Source organism: Amia ocellicauda, chromosome 4 (assembly GCF_036373705.1).
Source record: "Amia ocellicauda isolate fAmiCal2 chromosome 4, fAmiCal2.hap1, whole genome shotgun sequence".
Classification (NCBI taxonomy): Eukaryota; Metazoa; Chordata; class Actinopteri; order Amiiformes; family Amiidae; genus Amia; species Amia ocellicauda.
The window spans coordinates 48,040,747-48,062,299 of record NC_089853.1 but is presented as its reverse complement, the minus strand read 5'-3'; the positions used below and the strand labels follow the sequence as shown (position 1 = coordinate 48,062,299).

General features: G+C 40.0%; 1 long non-coding RNA gene across 2 annotated transcripts in view; it reads left to right on the top strand.

Moving 5' to 3' along the window:
• Positions 1–3,983: 3,983 nt before the first annotated feature.
• LOC136748674 (uncharacterized) overlaps positions 3,984–21,553 on the top strand; it is a 119,721-nt gene continuing 102,151 nt past the window's right edge. Inside the window, exon 1 of one of the 2 annotated variants that reach the window (XR_010816606.1) lies at positions 3,984–4,155. This is a non-coding gene — a long non-coding RNA (uncharacterized LOC136748674). Of the gene's footprint in view, positions 4,156–14,863; positions 15,009–21,553 lie in introns of those variants that run through there. The other variant, XR_010816605.1, reaches the window with a different exon arrangement.

Sequence of the window (21,553 nt, the reverse complement as noted above, 5' to 3'; positions counted from 1 at the left end):
TGTGCTGGAAAGTTTATCTGTGACCAAGCCTGAGCTTCTTCATGGTGCTGGGGCTCCAGGTTTTTGGTTAGAAAATCCTAAACATTGCTAAAACAGCCTCCAGGAAAACGCATCTGCTTTTATGCTTTACTGTTGGGATGCTGTTCTTCTCAGTGTAGCATGAGTGGTCAGGGCTGCTTGCATTCAAACTGAATCCAGATTCATCCAGCTCCATTAGCTGTGGAGTGACAAATCTGCTATTCCAAAACACCAGTCCCCTGACACTGAGGGTTTGTATATTCTAACAAAATGCGTCACTGCAACAGACTCATACACTAAAATCCCTGTTACATCAATATAAGGTTGACCTTTATTGCAACAAATATACCACTCTTCAGCAAAAGGTAATTCAGAGGTATTTTGGCAAAATGGAGAACATTTGTTTTTTCTTCACAAAAAGTGAAGAGGTTCATGCCCACTATAACGAGGTGTGGGGTTGGGCTAATGTAGCCTCGGATGGATAGGTGGGGAACAATGACAGAACACAGGACTCCATTCTGGAAAAATGAAACCAAAACACCTTGTAGGAAGCACGATCTGTAGCAGAGATTGGTCTGCTACACACAACCTAGCTGGCCCTGGACAGCTAAGCGGTTTCCCTGGGATAACAAACAAACAAAACAAAAAATCAATACAGCAAACAAAACAGTCTTGAGGGGTCAGGCAGTCTCATGGTCAATGGGTTTTTCCAGGGGTCGTTACCAGGGTTGTAGTCATCCAAAACAATCCAAACTCCGTTCAGGGTCCTCAGCCAATCCAATTCATCATCCAACAATCAATCCAATCAGCTTGTTTCTCTCCTTCTCCTGTAGTTAATCTAGCCACCCTTCTTGTCTTTCCATCCACCATCAACTTCTAAGACAAAGAGAAACCACAGGGTGGGGTTAAATAGCCTACACAGTGCGGGTGATCCTTAATCCAAGGCAGGTGTGGCTGCTCTGCTGCACTGTGAGTTTATTTTCCCTCCAGTGCTGTCCGTGGTCCAGATCCACTGAGCCTTGGTTGTGCTGTCCGTGGTCTGGTCCGTCGCAAAAGAGAGCATTTGAGCAAACACATAACGGTGATCAAAGACCCCGGCCCCTCACCTCGTTACACCACCTTGGACATAAATGCCAGACTAAATAATAATAATAATAATAATAATAATCATAATCATAATCATAATCATAATAAATAATACATATATTCTTGTATTTGCCTTATTTGTACCAGAAAACAGATGTACTGTAAAACATGGCAGTACTGTTTTATAAATGCTGACATGATTTTAAAATGTTAGGTTTAACACATTTAAAAAGGAAGACTCTCTGACACATCATAAATTACATTTGCTGCGGGCACACTTAAGGTGAATAAGAAGATTATCCTTTCCTGGACTGGGCATTGCAATTTCATCAGCTGATTATATAAAAAGAACACTGGAATTTAGGGACAGGACCTATAACACTCAGTGGCCCCCTGAAAGAAATATTAAAAGATCAGGTAATCATAGAATAAGTTCAAAAGTGTAGCCGAGAGGTTATTCCATATGAAAGTTGTAAGACACAACAGATACAGAGCTCAGTGCCCCTGCTTTAATCACTCATGTGTCTCCATAGGAAGTTTTCATTTTTCTTGACAACATTTTGGAAGAGTGGGATTTGTAACAACATCAATAATAATAATAATAATAATAATAATAATAATAAACAGTTGTATAGGAATTATGTAAAAATATATTAGGCAATTTTAGGCAAGATCTATCTTTGCTTTTTCTTCTTTTTTTGCCACTTTATGTGAGATTTCCTGAGGCTAATCCTCAGTCTATTAAACAAATCCGAAATAGTTTGGGACACATACAGAAAAATGTACATTCCCCCCCCCCCCACACACACACACACATGCAAATACACTCTCTAATAGGGAGAAAAGTGGTTTACATGTAAAGTCATCATGCAATGAAGGTAACGGAACATTTCAGTAATCATGCATAATACCAAAATAAACAGATCATGTGCTTTGTTATATGATGAGTGAACCTCTATAAATAAGGTCAGCGTTACCAAACACAAAAGTTTGCAGAGAAGGTTATTAAAGCTGTTTTTCTATCTGTTCCCATAAGAGGATATGATGTGTGAAAGGGGTCTAAGCTGACCCAGTGCCCTTGAAGGATCACTATATCCAGAGCTCCTGGCCCTGGTATGAATTTAAGGTGCAGGGACCCAGGTTCTAGTCTAACTTATTTGTTCTCCAAGTTAATGGACTCCAGCCCTGAACGCAGCACTGATTGAGCGGGGCTGGAACTGGCAGTGGAAACTAGGCATTGGTTTGGTGGACTTGTGTATGTGAACCATACCGGAAAACTGAACCACAGGCAATAGGCTTTCTGTTGTCAGATCTTCTGTAAAAGGTATACCAAGTGAGATAACAGCACATAGCATTGATCATTAGTTTAGAGGATCGATGTTCACCATGGCCATTGCCAGAGATTTCTGCTAAAGAGCAGCGTAGTCTAATGGCCATTAGTGAAATAGGTCTAACAAATGTTTTGTGATGCATTTTTCAGGGCACTGTAACCCCACAAATAATGAATGTGACTTTTGTTGTGTTCCCCATTTAAAGCAGAAGACTTTTATCTTTTATGCAGAACAAAGCTTTGCCTTTGATCTATGATGTCTTTATATATTTTATCTTGATTTAAATTAAATGTATACAGAGGGACCAGCAATTATCATAGGCATATTTAAAAGTGGAAACGGTATTTCTGGGCCCTAAGGTACAGCTTTTCTACATATATAATATATAAGTTGGGAGATGGGGAGGGAGGGTTGTTTTGTGAAAATATCCCAGTTGCAGGTCTTTTCAGGTCAGGCTTGTGCTAAGGTGTTTTTTCCCCCCCCATTTTGCTGTACATATTTGGCCTTTCATGTTAAGACTTCCAGTTGTGCCACAGTATTGTGATGCTTGTTAGCGTCCAGCAGGGCTAGGTCCAAGATGAACAAACTCATTCTGATTTTGATCCAAGTCCGGCTTGAACTCCTGCCCCCCAGACATGCTCTTTGAATGAGCCCCACATGCTGGAGAAATGATGGATGGAACTCTGCTTTGATCTGCCAGCCCTGTTTGTGAGTCTTTCTAGCAGTTTGTGAACATCAAGAGATCGGTTTGTGCATCTCTCTCAATTTCTCACTCTCTCTGTTGCTCTAACAGGTAATTGTATTTGTTCTTTGTGTATGCCACATACTGGTGTATTTGGATTATCTTATGTGTAGCACTCATGTGCGTTCGTGGTTTTCTAACAGTTTCCAGTCAGCAGGGGTATGTTAACATACTGCATGGTGTATGTCTTATCTATCTGTCTATCTGTCTGCACCAGTAGAGTTAAACCATGTCAGTTGCATAAAGGTAACTTATATAACTTAATATTCATATTTGTTTATACCAAAGTGACTGCATCCCAGTAGATATCTATGGGCCCTTTTGTATAAACTCCAGTGGTTTATCTTTATTAATTCTGACTGGGATGAATCAAAGGTCAGTCAACTAAAATATATATAATTTATTAATAAGTATAGACACCTAAATATGTGTTAAACTAAATGAATCAGTGAATACCGTTGTTTCAAATGAAATGTGCCAATGTTTTCGTCTGGGACGGCATATCTATTACTATTTTATGTGCTATGAATTTGGTACAATCACACTGGCATTGGGATTTTTCTATATTGCTCTAGTTCTAATGCAAAGTGCACTCCACGACCACAGCAGGTTGTGCCCCTGTTGCAGAAAAAATGGTTAATAGCTTTCGGAGCAACAAGGTATCCCCCCCTCCTCCTCCTCCCTCCCGCATCTCTGCCCTCCTACTCTCTCTCATTCTTTCTGAATTCTTACTCTCGCCACAAGGGGCTGGACTAGCTTCGTTTGCTGCTCTGTGTTTCCATCTCTCTCTCCAATACCAGCTTGGCTGCAGGAGGAATAGGAGTGTATCAGTCTCTCAGCCCAGCGCAGCGCAAAGGGAACCTACAGTTTTGGAGAGCTCTGCTGGGGAATGACGCCAGGCTTTTTACCTGCGAGAGACACCAGCCCATAGCGGAGCCCGTTCTACACATCCTTCACAATCCCTCGCGCAACAGCAAGGTAAACCAGACCAAGTGACATCAGATATATTTTTAAATAAGTGCTTTTATTTGAGCTTTCCCCCCACTCAAATAGTGGGCTGTACCAGGGATGCATATATGCTGAAACTACTAGAAACTACTGTGCATGCAATTAAATGTAAGAAGTTTTCGTTGACGTTATTTTTCCAAATTGACCCCAAGGTAGCCATTGCAATTCGTGTTTGCTGTATTTTTGGATCACTATTGACTGTCGGAAAGTGCTTATTTGGTGAATTAGTGGCTCTTTCTTGTATTGTCATTTTTTGGTTGTAGGCGCAAATGCATTTGTAAATGTTTGCGAATTTTCAATTGTCAATTGCAATCAATCAACTTAAAAAAAAAAAAAAACTGTCTTGCTTGTAAATTGGTTGTAAGTGTAATAAACTAATCCCAAGACTCGATTCTCTTCGTCGTCTTCAATCGGCATCGTTGTGCTGCTCAGTGGGAGATTGTTTGAAACTTTATTGCAGTTTGAAATCCTGCTAAACACCTGCCACCGACTGATCAGCCTATCCCCCCTTCAGTTAGCGGCGCACAACCCCACTGACAACAGTACGCTCAGTAAAGGGTCGCGGTCCAGCGCAGAACTGCAGAAACCAGCGCTACAGGAGCGCGACCAAGGCGTCCAGTGCGGGCTACGTGTTGGCATCACTGACACTGGTGCCAAAGCTTGTCGTCTTAATATATGGGATTGTAAACAAGAGACTTTCACTTTTTATTTGTTTTGTATACAAGCATATTTCATTTAAGTGATGCTCTGTTTCGCAATTTGAGCTGTTTTAGAAATCTGTGTACAAGGATTGCGCATGTGTTTTTTTAATTCTTACTTTTGCAATTGAGTATTCAAAGACCCTAACTTGCATCAATTCTAAAGCCTGTTAGTGCTTGGATTGCGTATAAAAATATCCTATTGAAATTGCATGCTGAGGATCAGATAAGACTGCATTCCAAGGAAGCTTTGATTGCCTGTTTTGTATAACTTGAATTTTCTAAAAAAATCTATGTATTCCTATAGATATCGCTTGTACCGAATACGAATTTGTTTTGCTGTGCGTAATGACATTAATTGACTTGTAGCAAGAGGTATATGTAACATTTTATACACCAGCACTGAATCAAATCCAAACCTTTCTTTTCAGCCTTTCTCCGGTTTCTACAATTAGTTTGCTATAGCATGTTGGCTACCAAGCAGTGCTGTATGTTTATGGGTTAAAACAGTCTAGATTAAGACAAACAAATTGAATATAACTGTGAAAAAAAATCCGTTGGCTGCTGCTTACACAATTTTCCAATTTCTTTTTTTTTTTGAAAAAAAAAAAGCTTTACATCCCCTCTTCAAATGTTGCTTGGACTACGTTGTTACGGGACGCACAATATTATGATTATGGGAGGTGATTTGGTATAGTATGTTGTAGTGTACATGGTTAATACAACCCTATTATAAAATAACGGACTGTATAATCATGGTTTCTTCTCTCTATTGGTGTATTTAATGCTGAATAGTGGAATTTGTACATGCTTCTTCCTAGCAGTCGCAATATTAGTGCAGTATGGAGGTTTTCGGCAATAATACACAAGGTGAAACTATAATTCAGTGTTGCGTGTTTTATTGTCATTGCTATTATTTAGGGAAGCGCTACAGTTTATGCAATATCGAATTGTGATCCATATATGATTTAGTCTGCATTTCTGGTCCTATCTTCGTGGATAATGCATTGATGGAGGTGTTGTCCTAGCCTTTTATGGTATGGTTTATATTTTTAAAATACAGACAGCATTCATTCGTTCTTTACCAGATATATGGAAAGTAATGGTGGATGCACAGGTGGCTGTGTTTCAAAGCGTCTCAGCTCCTCTCATTGCATGTATGTATCAGAGGATGTAAACGGCAATGCACAGTCTACAGACGGGTGCTGCTGCAGAGCTGTCCCACACTTTCTTATCGCTGATAGCCGGGGCAGTATACATTCGTCAGCGGCGATAACTTAATTTACTGTTCAAGCCCTGAATTTCGACATGCTAAATCAGTGTTCAGATAAGGAAAGTCAGACAAACGGGATGTATATTTCTCTTTTATTGTGGCATATGTAAGGAATTGGAATCGGAACTATGGAGTACTGTAGTGTAGTGGTTAGGGTTCTATACTCATAGCTGGAAGGTTGTGGTTTTAAATCCAGGGTGGGGTGCTCCAGTAAAATACCCACCTGTATAAATGGGTACAAATGTAGTCACCCTGGATAAGAGCGTCAGCTAAATAACAAATAATGTAATAACGGGGATGTGACAGATTTCCCAGCAAAACTTGACTTGAAGATGTATTTCCCATCAAAACATGAGGATTCTTACTTCTAAGGGGACATATTGCTGTAGAGATATATATTATTTAATGTATTTATTCACTTGAAGGTGGTGAGATGTGCATTTGCATGAATGTCTTGGTTTGTGGACTAGGTTAGGTAGAGCATCGTGAAATATAGATTGGCTATATCAGATCCTGAGTTTTTGCCATTTTGAGAGATTTGTTGAAATGAAGTTGAAATGCAAACACACAAATACATAAAATCCAATTAGTCCTGTTCATCGAACTAATGTAAAAAGTAAAAACGTGATTCATGTTGTATTGGAAAAACATAAAATAACTGATCAGTTTGGAGAAAAAAATATTTAAGTGCTAAAGGTAGAATGAAAAGGGGTGATAGGCAGTGTAGTGATATTCATGCTGTTGCTGCTTATGATGCACTTGCTCAGTGCTTGGACACAGCACTCCTGTTTAGTGCTGTGCTTCTGAAGGGTTACATGTGTTGTAGTGCACCTATTGAGAAACATCTCTCAAGAGTAGTTTTCCTCTCCGGCACAAACAAACATAAGTAACAAGGAACTTATCTGGTCTCAAAACATGTTCCCACCTGAAGCACCACTGCCCACCCCTCCTCGCCCCATAGGTATGAGAGAGAGAGTGCCCACTTTCTGCTGCCATTTATCTTCTTACAGTTGATTTCCTTACTTGATATGTTTATCACAAATGTAATACAGACAAATACAAATTGTAATACAGACTGACAATTCGCTGATGGATCAGGCTTTTTCAGGTCCTGCAGGTCTAACTGGACAAAAACATCTAAATTCATTTCACCTCTGGGTGTCTCTTTGTGGACTGCAGGGCAGAAAGTTGCTGTTCCTGTTTATTTAAGTGAAGGGAAGTTGGCAGCAGGTAGATTTACCTTCCCATAGCCAAAGCAACTAATCTTGATTTATAACCCCAGTCAGACTGGAAAAATGTCCTGGTTTTATTGACAGGCCATGTTCATTGCAGGTTAATGTACCTCCAATGCTCACATTGTGTATATCACCCTACAATACCTGCAAAACAATTCAACCTCCAGATAAATCCACTCCAGTACATTTTTGTGTTTTTTGTTTTCAGCAGAGCCTGTAAGCATTACTTTTTTTTTTAAGAAAATGTCAATTGAAAAAGAATAAATATTAGCATTTATGATCTTGTTTCACCATCTTGTTTGGCATCAAATTAGTAGGCCGTCTTACAAAAACATGATATGTTTTGTAAATGTTTTGAAAAGGCTTCGTACAATCTCGCTGACAGTCTGGAAAATAGTCTGGAAAGCAGGTGCAGGTGAACAATGTTTTTCAGCTCACTGTTCATGGTTTAAATATAAGAGTCTACACATCGTGTTTGGTGTATATTGCTTAAATCTGGATCATTAATATTGAGGCATTGTTGCAACTTTGCTGTTTTTGTTTTCCATTGTATTACTACAGATGGATACATACAACTCCCATTGGAAAACTTGCATCCATTTAAGTTATCATTGGCTACAGACTCTTGTACAAATGGTACCGATGAAGTAGAAACAACATTTGAATACTATCACCCTGTTTATCAATGCAGATTTTCTCAAAATAAGTTGTCATGAGTGAAATATCCAGCAACTGGATAGTGGTGCTTTCTCTATAACGAGGAGCTAGTAAAATGTGAATTGACTCATGCTTCATTGTAGTGGAGGGGCTTGTGTCAAGGTGTATTCAGGAATAAATACATAAAAAAATCCTTATTTCCAGAATATGCCTTGCTGTACCTGTATGTAATGTTTTAAGTTAACCTCCTAGGGTTTGTTAAATGTTACCAGGGAATAAAAAAAAGAGAGGACGTTGGGGGCGCTAATCTGGTCCAACAATTTGTACGTTTCCACTGCGTCTTGTCCTGTCACCCTTGCTCTTAAATTAGCACTGTGCCAAATACCCTGGCTGCCCTCAGAAGCGCTGTTCCCTCCATTTAAACACTTAAGAGACATTTCTTTCCCTTTTTTTGTGCAAGGAAGCAATGCAAATACATTAATAATTCTGATTTATTCGAATCTGTGCTTCCCCCACCCCCCCCAACTCCTCAAAAAAAGAACATAAAAAAGGATTGATCCATTTGGAAATTACTCATTTATTGTTTTTGAGATATAAAAAATGGAAAAAAGCAGGCTAGTTTTATTAGATGTGGGGTTTACATCCCTGTCTTCAGTCTGATTGGTGAAGTTTCTGAACTCATATATTGACTTACGTCCTCTTTTGTCTTGCTTTCAAAGATGCTAGATTTTTTTTTGTAAAGAAGGAGCAATTACTATTTTTAGCACCCACTGCTACTTTTCCCAGCTCTCTGTGATTTAGAGCACTTCACCAGAGCAAGACCCATCGCGATGAGTTGGATGATACATCAGTGTCTCCAGCACTGAAAAGCAGGCAGTGAGTGGGGGCTGAACCGAGCGAGTCAGCCTTGCTAAATAGGGCTACTTCTCCCGGTGCTCAGTCACAGGCAGGCACGGCATTATTTGCATCCCAGCTTGCAGACAGCTTGTCATTTGCGATGGCCTTGTTCTTAGGCTTAAGAAGGCTGATTCTGGCTTTGCGGTTTACAGTATAAATCTGCCACTTGACCACTCACTAGAGCATCCTGATAAGTTTCCCCAGTTTCTATGTATAATACTGTTTTTTTTGTGTGCAGCTGTGTGCATGGATGGGATCTTGCTGAGGTCGTGTTTGGATTCCTTGATGACTGCGAGCTGAGATTATGCTTTATGCTAGGATGTGATGAGTTATAATAAGACTGCATGGATTTGCTTTTGTTTCTCCAACACAGCAGCTTTTTTAACTTAATGCTTTCCACCCATCCTCTCCCCTGAGAAGTAGTGTTTAAGACCAGGGGGGTGGGCTGGGACTTTGTGTTCCAGTAAGTACAGCTTTCCCTCCCCATTTGGAAGAGACTAAAGGGATTTTGGAGAGAAATGTCATTGAGCTGCTGTTTTTTTTCCATGCCTTCTCTCAGGCTGTATTTCTTTCACAGACATGCAATCCTCTCCCTTCCTATTTAATTCTCTTTGTGTTCAATCTGGGAATCAGTGGGTCTCAAACTGGGGTCCCCAGGGGCCATGCGGGGCTGTTTAGAAAAGACCCAGAGGGTCCTCTTCACTCCTTGCTTGTAGAACCGTTATCTTCACATGAATGAAACCTTGACAGTATATATTTACAGTATTTAGAAAACAAATACTAAAAACTGTAGTTTGCTGTAGAGCCATACTTTCCCATGCTTCCAATCTATACAAAAATTGTTATTTTGTTACTGTTTGTGCACTTGTTAACTTGTTCGTACTAGCTTATTGTATATTGTACTGATTGCATTACTGTACTTTGTAATTCTTTCAAATGGTTCTTGTATAAACTGTAGGTTGTCCTGGATAGTGCATATTGTAAGAGATGCTTAGTATTAATAATGTGGTATATTGTCTCAATATATTGGTTCTGCTGTTGAAGGAGAGAAGGAGGAGGTGGTGGTTTTATTGTAAAGGAAAGGTGCAGTTAAGCAAGCTGCCTAATTGTTTAATTACATTTTTTTCTGGACACTGACAGTGTGCTATTTTCTTATTGAGAATGTATGATACAATAAGGGAAGGTGGTTCTTATCTTAAAATCCTGAACTATATTAGTGTGGTGTTTGTGTGTTGGCGGAGGTATAGTGTGTTTTGTTTAATATTTGTAATAGTTTTGTTGTGTATTTTCTGCACCTTCAAAACTTAGAGAACTGGTTTCAAATTCCCCGCAGGGGGAAAAAGCTTTGAATCACCCTGATTGCGAATGCAGATTGGATTATGTCAGATGAATCCGAGATAGTGTCATTCCAGAGAATTTAAAGTCTTTAAATAAAACGAAATCTAAAGATATTACAAATTGTGAGTGGTATCCTCAGATTTGAGTTGCAGAGACGTTCGCAGAGATTATCTTTAGAGAGAAACCTGTCCAGATAAATGATCCCCCCCACCCACCCCAGTCTACCTCTTCCTGTCTCTCTCCATCTCCGTATAACTAAATTGTTCTTGCCTATCAGATGCTGGTGAGGGGTAGTTATTGAGATAATGAGTAGGTCAATGACCAGTGAGTCCTGTACTTCAAGGTATATTAAGGAACTTGCTATTCCTAGGACATAGCAGCTGATAAAAAAAAAAAACCTTTTAAGGCACATCAAGTTAATGTATTCTTTAATTAACCTGCATCTGCCACAGAACTGGCTTAAGGCAATTCCAATCATATAAAAGTTATTTTCCTGTTCTCCTATTGGCTAAATTCTTAGTAATTGCACATCATATTCAAGAATTAATATGAGTTTTAAGTACAACCTACTTTAACTCATAGTGACATTATTACCACATAAGTAAGTACATACACTCACCTAAAGGATTATTAGGAACACCTGTTCAATTTCTCATTAATGCAATTATCTAATCAACCAATCACATGGCAGTTGCTTCAATGCATTTAGGGGTGTGGTCCTGGTCAAGACAATCTCCTGAACTCCAAACTGAATGTCTGAATGGGAAAGAAAGGTGATTTAAGCAATTTTGAGCGTGGCATGGTTGTTGGTGCCAGACGGGCCGCTCTGAGTATTTCACAATCTGCTCAGTTACTGGGATTTTCACGCACAACCATTTCTAGGGTTTACAAAGAATGGTGTGAAAAGGGAAAAACATCCAGTATGCGGCAGTCCTGTTGGCAAAAATGCCTTGTTGATGCTAGAGGTCAGAGGAGAATGGGCAGACTGATTCAAGCTGATAGAAGAGCAACTTTGACTGAAATAACCACTCGTTACAACCGAGGTATGCAGCAAAGCATTTGTGAAGCCAAAACACATACAACCTTGAGGCGGATGGTCTACAACAGCAGAAGACCCCACCGGGTACCACTCATCTCCACTACAAATAGGAAAAAGAGGCTACAATTTGCACAAGCTCACCAAAATTGGACAGTTGAAGACTGGAAAAATGTTGCCTGGTCTGATGAGTCTCGATTTCTGTTGAGACATTCAGATGGTAGAGTCAGAATTTGGCGTAAACAGAATGAGAACATGGATCCATCATGCCTTGTTACCACTGTGCAGGCTGGTGGCGGTGGTGTAATGGTGTGGGGGATGTTTTCTTGGCACACTTTAGGCCCCTTAGTGCCAATTGGGCATCGTTTAAATGCCACGGCCTACCTGAGCATTGTTTCTGACCATGTCCATCCCTTTATGACCACCATGTACCCATCCTCTGATGGCTACTTCCAGCAGGATAATGCACCATGTCACAAAGGTCGAATCATTTCAAATTGGTTTCTTGAACATGACAATGAGTTCACTGTACTAAACTGGCCCCCACAGTCACCAGATCTCAACCCAATAGAGCATCTTTGGGATGTGGTGGAACGGGAGCTTCGTGCCCTGGATGTGCATCCCACAAATCTCCATCAACTGCAAGATGCTATCCTATCAATATGGGCCAACATTTCTAAAGAATGCTTTCAGCACCTTGTTGAATCAATGCCACGTAGAATTAAGGCAGTTCTGAAGGCGAAAGGGGGTCAAACACAGTATTAGTATGGTGTTCCTAATAATCCTTTAGGTGAGTGTATATGCACGTGTATTTTGCAATTGTAAATGGACAAGGAATGATTGCATAACATACGTTGCCGGAAAATAGTTTCTTCTTTTATATATATATATATTTTTTATCAGGGACCTGTCAATCAGCAGGAACCTTACCAGTTTCCATATATGTCTGTGTACTCTAACACAGCTCAGATCAAAGTGTTGTGCGTTGAAAGACCGGTGTGCTTCTCCAGCTGCTATTCCTTTGCTACTTGCCAAGCTGCTCTAGAGAAGACAGCATGTGAAAATACTTTGTGTAAATGAATATCATGGGCAGTTACATCAGTTAGAGTGTTAACTGTAAGATGGACATTTCTAATGAAAACCTAAACCCAAGTGCCTTATGCTCAGTACGACCCAATTAGCAGATATTCCAATCCATTGCGTGATTTTGGCACAGACTCGATCCATTGATTGATAATTCACTTTTCATTATGAGGAAGCCAGTTTTAATTAAGACATGCATTAGAAAGCACAGTAGCACACCTCACAACATTTCAAGTGGCAAAAGCATATGATATAATAATAAAAAAAGAAAATCAATACAGTCATCATTTATATGGGAAAAAGCATTGTACATACTTGGAATCATTTGCAATTGGCAACCATGCATAATGGAAATGATGCACGATTGCTGTAATTAATCTGAGTTTTGTGAGGTGGTACTGTCCTGCACAGCAGCTACACAAACTATTAACATGCACACAAAGAAGATGCTAACATGTGATACTGATATATTTTAATTTGAGCAAACCAGGCCTCCGATAGGACATCAAATACAGTAGTTCCACCACAGTAAATAGGTTCTTAAGCCAGCTAGGCCAGCCAGAGCAAAGGGCATTATCTCCTATCATTTACTTTACCTAGAGCTAAACATTTCCTTAAAACTCCGGTTTAGCCAGAGGTGTCTTGCATGTGTCTAAAGTAGGAACCTGCCATCCTGGGAATGCACTTTGTGATTGGTGGGTATCAGAAGCTCATTTCAGGTGTCAGACAGGATTAGATTTCTGCCAATTTCCAGCCAAGCTTAACTCTCTCAGGAGCACACATTTATACACTGATAGAGCACATCAGTGTGTTTCACAGTGTGTAAAGCCCCTTTCGCACCAGCTCACCATCCTGGGTTATGCTTTTTGTTAGTGTGAAAGTACGCACATCTGGGTAGATCTGGGTCAGCACAATCCACCCCACGAGTTGGGTGAGCCATCGCTCAGGGTGGAGGATGTTAGTGTGAAAGGGGCTTCAGTCAAAGAGTGAACTGAGGCATGACCGATTGAGCAGGTGACTAATATCAGTGCTTAAAACATTATACCAAACGCCTACCCATAATATACTGTAAATCTTACAACTACAGGCATTTTTCTTGTGCAGTACAGTATATGGTATCTGGATCTATAATCATTCAGCATAAAACTGCATACTTTTAATTTTTTTGCCTTTATCCTGCAGTACTCCCCTGTAACCACTAGAGACAAATACCTAGAGCCACAGTGCTATACAATGAAGCAATGGGTGCTGGCTTTTTCTGTTTGAGAAAACTAAGCAATATAGAGCCAAGGCAGAGAGATGTGAATGTTACAATTTTTGATCCCAACAGATATCACGGTCTTATTAAAACATGTTAATTGCAAGATCGGAGTGCTGCTGTTTCTGCTGGTTTCAGTTCATACACTTGTTGATCTAGCCTCACATTTTACAGTACATGTGGCAGTGTGGAGTATTGGTTGGGGAGCTGGAAGTTTGTGGGCTCAGATACCAGCTGGGGCTCTCCTGTTATACCACTGAGCAAGGCACTTCACTCAGATTGCTTCTGTAAAATGCCCTTCTGTAGACGGTGGTGAAAGGGAGTTTGTGAACACTTTAGATTGATCTGACCTAAAATGTGATCTGATCTTCATCAAAGATCTACTAATAGATCAAGAGAATATGATTAAATAAATAACACACACAAATATATATTTGTGAAGTCTTTATTGAACACATTTATCCAATATTCACTTCAGCCAAACGTATCCTGTACCAATCCCACACATCGTCTTGGATGTATTTTGGCCCATTCCTTGTTACAGAACTGCATCGAGTCATTGATATTTTTGTTCTGTCTTGCATGAACTGCTCGCATCAGTTCACACCACAACATTTCAATTGGATTAAGGTCAGAACTTTGACTTGGTGTAAGCGTGGAGCCTTGTGCAATAATACTGAAGGGGCAGGAAGTCTAAGATTGTTTGATGCCCAGAAGACTAAAGATGAGCAGTACACAGGAACAAAACAGGAAATAGGACAAAGTAAATGAAAAGAAACACTAAATAACTTGGAAACAAAACAAAATACACTCAATAAACAGAGAGTGGAATCACAACCAAACAAGGTCGTTTTGGTTTGTGTTGACTTAGATTTGGGGTTTTAAGCAGACTCGCAGACTCGCAGACACGCAGACACGCAGACACGCAGACACGCAGACACGCAGACACTCTCTCACTCTCTCACTCTCTCTCTCTTTTTCTCTGCTGGACAACAGATCCCTTTTATATAATGTCAAAGCTCCTCCTACCAGATCATACCATTCTCTGCCAGGGATACAATATGTCCTTCACAGTAAACTCTCCCATGAACACTATTACTGACTCCCCCCTCTCAATACACATCACTTCTCTTTCCAAGCCTCCGATGTAAATTACGATCATGTGCGCGTGTGCGCTCCTTTAAACATTACCTTTTACTGCGGAAGTTGCAAACAGTCATAAAATCAATACCCTGAAAGAGTTTTATACTATCACGCAACCCGGTATCAGTTAACAAGATTAAAATATGCCCCATCTCACACAGTGTGCACCCTGCATGCGATGGCTTATATTTCTTCATGTAACCGGGTAAGTTTTTTCTTTTACGTTATAAACAAAAATTGCATTTTCATTTTGCGCAGAAACAAAAACAGCTCGACTTCATAACAGTAATAGCGATATGTGGCTACAGGTTTGTGTATATGTTGCAATAGTCCTTAGTGGACTAATCGGTCTAAAGTGAAGGAGGGGTGCCGTTTAATGGCAAGACAACCCTGCCGTCAGGCGATTTCAGCTCCTTCACACTTGGCCAAATGTCAAATGTTTCTCAATTGACTTAACAGGTTAACCAAAGGTTGCGTATAATATTACATCTTACATGCATTACCTGATTTGATAACTGTTACCAGTAATCATATAAGCACATAAGACAAACATAAGAAAGTTTACAAACGAGAGTAGACTATTCGACCCATCGTGCTCGTTTGGTGTCCATTAATAACTGAGTGATCCAAGGATCCTATCCAGTCTGATTTTAAATGTTCCCAAATTGTCTCTTCAACCACATCGTTGGGGAGTTTGTTCAGATTGTGACTACTCTCTGTGTGAAGAAGTGTCTCCTGTTTTCTGTCTTGAATGCCTTGTAGCCCAATTTCCATTTGTGTCCCCGGGTGTGTGTGTCCCTGCTGATCTGGAAAAGCTCCTCTGGTTTGAAGTGGTCGATGCCTTTCATGATTTTGAAGACTTGAATCAAGTCCCTATGTAGTCTCCTCTGGTCCATGGTGAAAAGGTTCAGTTCCCTCAGTCTCTCAGTAGGACATTTCCTTCAGACCTAGAATAAGTCTGGTTGCTCTCGTCATCAAACTAATCGAAATACATATTATTGAGTTAATTAAGGAAACAGTCATTGGAAAGGTGCAAGGGTGTGGAGGATGTCAGGGGTTAGGTACACCAAAAAAGTATTTTGGAAAACTGCTGAAATGTCCTGGAAAATGATACTTCAGAAAGAGTAGGACCCCTGCTTCAGGCCTGAGAGATGAGGAGCTCATGTTCCTCAGATGTGGTAGACAGACCTCTAATTAAAATCACTGCCCCTGAGATGATTGATTGGTTGAAATTGAGGCGCAGCTGCAAGAATTTGTATTGATTTAATCAACACTGTAGGAGGACGTTGCAGAAACACGCTAGAGAGGGGAGCATAACCACTTGTTTCAGGATTTATTTGGGTATCTCGCCAGGTGAATGATTCCCTTGTTCTTCCCATAGAGCCTTGCAGCCGCTCTTCAATAATGTTTGCCCTTTCCCAGAAAACACCATTCAAATAGGTGGTTTGAGCAGGACTTAAATAACTGTTAATGATCCCATTAGTCTGAACAATTCTGCGGTTTGTTTCCCTATTTGTGTCCGTGATAATTTGTTGGTTATTTAGAATGAGTATATTCAATAATGTGGTGTTTGCTAATTTGTAGTTCAATTAATTTAAATAGAAATTAATGCAGCATGCTGATATTTTCTAGTTAGATAACACATTGCATTGTGACTGTCTGGATTACAATGCTAAAAATAAACTTAAATTCCAACAGTGTCTCTTGATGGCAGCTGCTCCTTGCATTGAGGTATAAGGGTTGGAATTAGTTTGGCGTGTGGGGTTGAAGTTTTGATTTAATCCAGACTGAAACACTAAAAGCACAAAACCAATGAATTCACCAAGGAAGGCTAGCAGCATTGCAAAGCAGTGGAAATGGGAGACTTCAGCGAGTCATACAGTTGATCCTGTATTCCCGCTTAATAGGCTGAATGAACTGAAAGAGAATTGGAACACACAGTATTTTACAGAGTATAGATAACCAAATAAATACAAGCAGATACAAGTAATAGAAGATAAATGGGCCAAGGTGTGATTTTGTACAGCAAAACACCCATTTTCTGATAATGTATTGTAACAGACGGGTTGTATTTCAGCCAGGAGTGGGTTTTGCAGTCTGACACTGTTAGGGATCAATGTGGTGTCTGCAGTGCATTATATTGTAATGATTGGAATTTTGGGAGCAAACAACCCCAATTCCACACATCCACTTCCGCTCAATAAACGATAAATACTAGCTTTCTAACACGCACCGCTTGAGTTCGTCGTTTCGGATTCCAACTCCTTCCGTTACCGCCCCTGCAGTCGCTCCATGGCTCATTCCTCTTAGCAGGGGGGGGTCCGATGGTCCGGCTCATTCTGCCAGGCTGTTGTTCCACTCAGCCAAGTGAGTAAAGCCAAAGCCTTCATATAAATTGCTCATGCCAAGTCTTAATTGGGGTTGTAAACTACTGAAATTAATTTTGTTTTAATGTATTTATTTATAAGCAATACAGTGAGCAGCAGTTATCACCCAGCGACTGAATTGCTGCTATATATCTTTTCCGAGGCCATTTTTTGTTTTTATTTTTAAAAGATGAATAACTACTAAAAGTTGTATTAATTTAAAGCTGAATTGATTTGCAACCTGTGGGGTATCATCTGTTCAAATTCGGGAAAAATGCAAATTATATCCTGAAGAGGACGTACATGGTTTGTGACATAATTAGGTGTGTGTGTCTTGAGTGTGGGGGGGGCGGGGGGCAGTATTACAAGGCAATTAAAATAAAATTACATAATTCCACTTTAGGAGATAAACATTTTGTAGTTTAATTAAAGTGTTATCTGACAAGGCCTACTGTAGTTCCGTAACCTTGGTTGCCTGTTACAAGCAGATAAACAGCTCATTATAGACAAGTCTTCATGAGTTGCTATTGATGGAAATGGACAGCGAAATTAAACAATATATTTTAACATTAAAATGTGCTTCTGTTTGGTTATGTAAATGTGTTCATTGAGCTTTTATCTCCCTACTGTGCAAATATCCTCTTAAATGCTTTACCATTTTTAAGGTGGAGGTTATGTTCTGCTTAAATTGGTATTCAATATAGAAGTGATGTCAGTTGTAATTATGTCCGCTTTGCTAGGGTTTTTAAGTGGTAATCCACTACTTTTAGGGTGTAAGGTCTCTCCAGTCCCTACCTTGAAAGAAAGATGGGAAAATGGTAGAAAATCATTTGGAAAATAAGCCTGGAAAACATGTTTGGTGTCAGTATGGTATTTGACTGTCCAGTTGTGTCGCAGAAGCTTTTGTTTTCACCTCTGGGCAACCTCAATCATTACTTGATTCGCCTGTCTTGGTTGCACGCTGGAGTACAGCAGGTTTGTTGGAGAAAGCATGCTTCTTCTCAGGGGGGTGTGTGAGATCTTGGTGGTTAAGCAGCTGTACGTATGTGTGTCCTGCAGGATTGTAATGCATTGCTGGCCCCTCGCTGTCACTGGCCTTGCTGATGGCCAAGAACCCATTGTTTTCCATGCGAGAGCAGAGAGCCGAGAGCCATGTGCCAGCATATAAACGCACTGTTAACTGTGCGATCTTGTCATTGTAACTCGTCCTGCTTGCTTCATGTTGGGGATCGCTGGATGTCACAGCTGTTTAACATGATAACTCTTTAGCCTCCTCACAGTTGGAGGCCCGGTCAGAGGTCTCTCAATTTCTCCATAATAATCCACATATCAAAATGAAGAGGCACTGGGTGTAATTTGTTGTACTGTGCGCGAGGTGGCCAATCTCTCCAGTCACTGCTGAATAATGTTTACCCAGCAGCATGATTTTTCATAAAAACAATCTTTCTAGACCTACCATGAGAGAGAGGTGTTTATGGGTAAAATCTGTGAAGATCTATTGAATGCACTGAAGTTTTGTTAGTGTATTGCTTCTTGTTGCAATGCTATTCATCTGATGTATTTTGAAAGGTAATACAATGTTTTCCTGTCATATAATTTCAAACATGTTCCATACATTATTGTATGCATTTGTATTTGTGATTTCTGTAAATTTAGTTAAACGTTGTTGTTTTTGTGCAAGACTACTTTATAAATGGATTCATCCAGTCTGAATTTAAAATTCTATATTCAGCCATTCTGCTGTACAGAACAAGTTGCACTTCAGATTTTCTGTTCTTGGAACAGTCAATCAACCAAACGATCAATCCATTTTTATTTTTGTCTCGTGTTATATCTTGGTACGCACAGTTTGAATGTATTTCGAACTTAGCTCAGCTCAGATTCAGTCAAACTTTCAACCAACCTGATACTTGATAGTGCCTTTCCACTGGATAGAAAGATTGATCCTGTGGTGGAAAATAGTGCTCTAAGCAAGAATGCAAGCATGGAATGGACTTTGAAATGGCAACCTACAAACAGCAAAATATGTTTGCCCTTAAACTTTGACCAGAATAAATGTAAATTAACACAAAGCTCTATTTGAAAAAGACGTGCTTTGTTGCATCATGTTTTTAAGTGTTTCCGCTGTGAATTATATTTTTTTATGCTTGTGAGTTTAATTTGAATAAGGAATTAGGTGACATAACTATTGGAAAAATAGGGGTAGAATGATTTAGTTGTACAAGGATGTGTAACAAAATAGAATCAGTACCAAAACAACTTGGCTGCAAGGTTTACGCTGTTTTTATTCGATAGCCAAAAACATTGTCAAACAGAGAGAGAGAACTGCAGAGGATTTGTGAAGGGCATGCTCATAGGGTGATTTTCCTTTTCCTTTTCCCCTTCAGAGCTAAATGTGCTCCTGCCTTATTGAAACAAATTGTCTTCCTCTCCCCTTTCACCCACTACACAGGACATGTTTTATTTGTCATTGCCTGTGCTGCCATCAGCCAGAACGCTCTCAGGTGTGGATAGTGAGTGGATCAGCTGTCTATTGGTAATCACTTCCCAGATGTACTGTACTGCACTATATTATATTCCACCAGCAAGGATAAATCAGTTATCCAGGTAGAGGGAAAAATACATCATGCTGTAATACAGTCTCATGTTTTCCCTTCTGGAGGCTTTTGCAATGAAAATAATCTTCCACTGGCTCATTATTATATCAATATACACTCACCTAAAGGATTATTAGGAACACCTGTTCAATTTCTCATTAATGCAATTATCTAACCAACCAATCACATGGCAGTTGCTTCAATGCATTTAGGGGTGTGGTCCTGGTCAAGACAATCTCCTGAACTCCAAACTGAATGTCTGAATGGGAAAGAAAGGTGATTTAAGCAATTTTGAGCGTGGCATGGTTGTTGGTGCCAGACGGGCCGCTCTGAGTATTTCACAATCTGCTCAGTTACTGGGATTTTCACGCACAACCATTTCTAGGGTTTACAAAGAATGGTGTGAAAAGGGAAAAACATCCAGTATGCGGCAGTCCTGTTGGCAAAAATGCCTTGTTGATGCTAGAGGTCAGAGGAGAATGGGCAGACTGATTCAAGCTGATAGAAGAGCAACTTTGACTGAAATAACCACTCGTTACAACCGAGGTATGCAGCAAAGCATTTGTGAAGCCAAAACACATACAACCTTGAGGCGGATGGGCTACAACAGCAGAAGACCCCACCGGGTACCACTCATCTCCACTACAAATAGGAAAAAGAGGCTACAATTTGCACAAGCTCACCAAAATTGGACAGTTGAAGACTGGAAAAATGTTGCCTGGTCTGATGAGTCTCGATTTCTGTTGAGACATTCAGATGGTAGAGTCAGAATTTGGCGTAAACAGAATGAGAACATGGATCCATCATGCCTTGTTACCACTGTGCAGGCTGGTGGCGGTGGTGTAATGGTGTGGGGGATGTTTTCTTGGCACACTTTAGGCCCCTTAGTGCCAATTGGGCATCGTTTAAATGCCACGGCCTACCTGAGCATTGTTTCTGACCATGTCCATCCCTTTATGACCACCATGTACCCATCCTCTGATGGCTACTTCCAGCAGGATAATGCACCATGTCACAAAGGTCGAATCATTTCAAATTGGTTTCTTGAACATGACAATGAGTTCACTGTACTAAACTGGCCCCCACAGTCACCAGATCTCAACCCAATAGAGCATCTTTGGGATGTGGTGGAACGGGAGCTTCGTGCCCTGGATGTGCATCCCACAAATCTCCATCAACTGCAAGATGCTATCCTATCAATATGGGCCAACATTTCTAAAGAATGCTTTCAGCACCTTGTTGAATCAATGCCACGTAGAATTAAGGCAGTTCTGAAGGCGAAAGGGGGTCAAACACAGTATTAGTATGGTGTTCCTAATAATCCTTTAGGTGAGTGTATGTTAACTGGTATAGTCTAAAAGTACATGTCTTGAGCTTCAGTCATAAGCAGGAAGCAGATATGTCAATACATTATATAATTAAGGGGCCAAGCCACCATATGGTGTGGTGGCCATCTTAGATTTAATAACTGGCTGATTATATGTAATGTGATTTGAGGGAAAATTCAATAGCTTTCATGATTTTAACATAAGGAGAAATAATATTACACTGATACACTGAAAGGTTTGCTCCTGTATTAAGAAAAACAAATTAAATACAAGGCTTTGCTTTCTCAAATTTGTTGTTTTGTAACACTTAGAGGATTCACAGCTTGGTGTTCCCTCATATAAAAATAAATAAAGAGTTATGGATTTCTTTATTTAATTTATTGAAGGGGGGGGTTGAGGGTATAGTGATTTTTTCCTGATTTCCAGCGAAAAAGGTCAGGACAATTATCTCTGCAATCT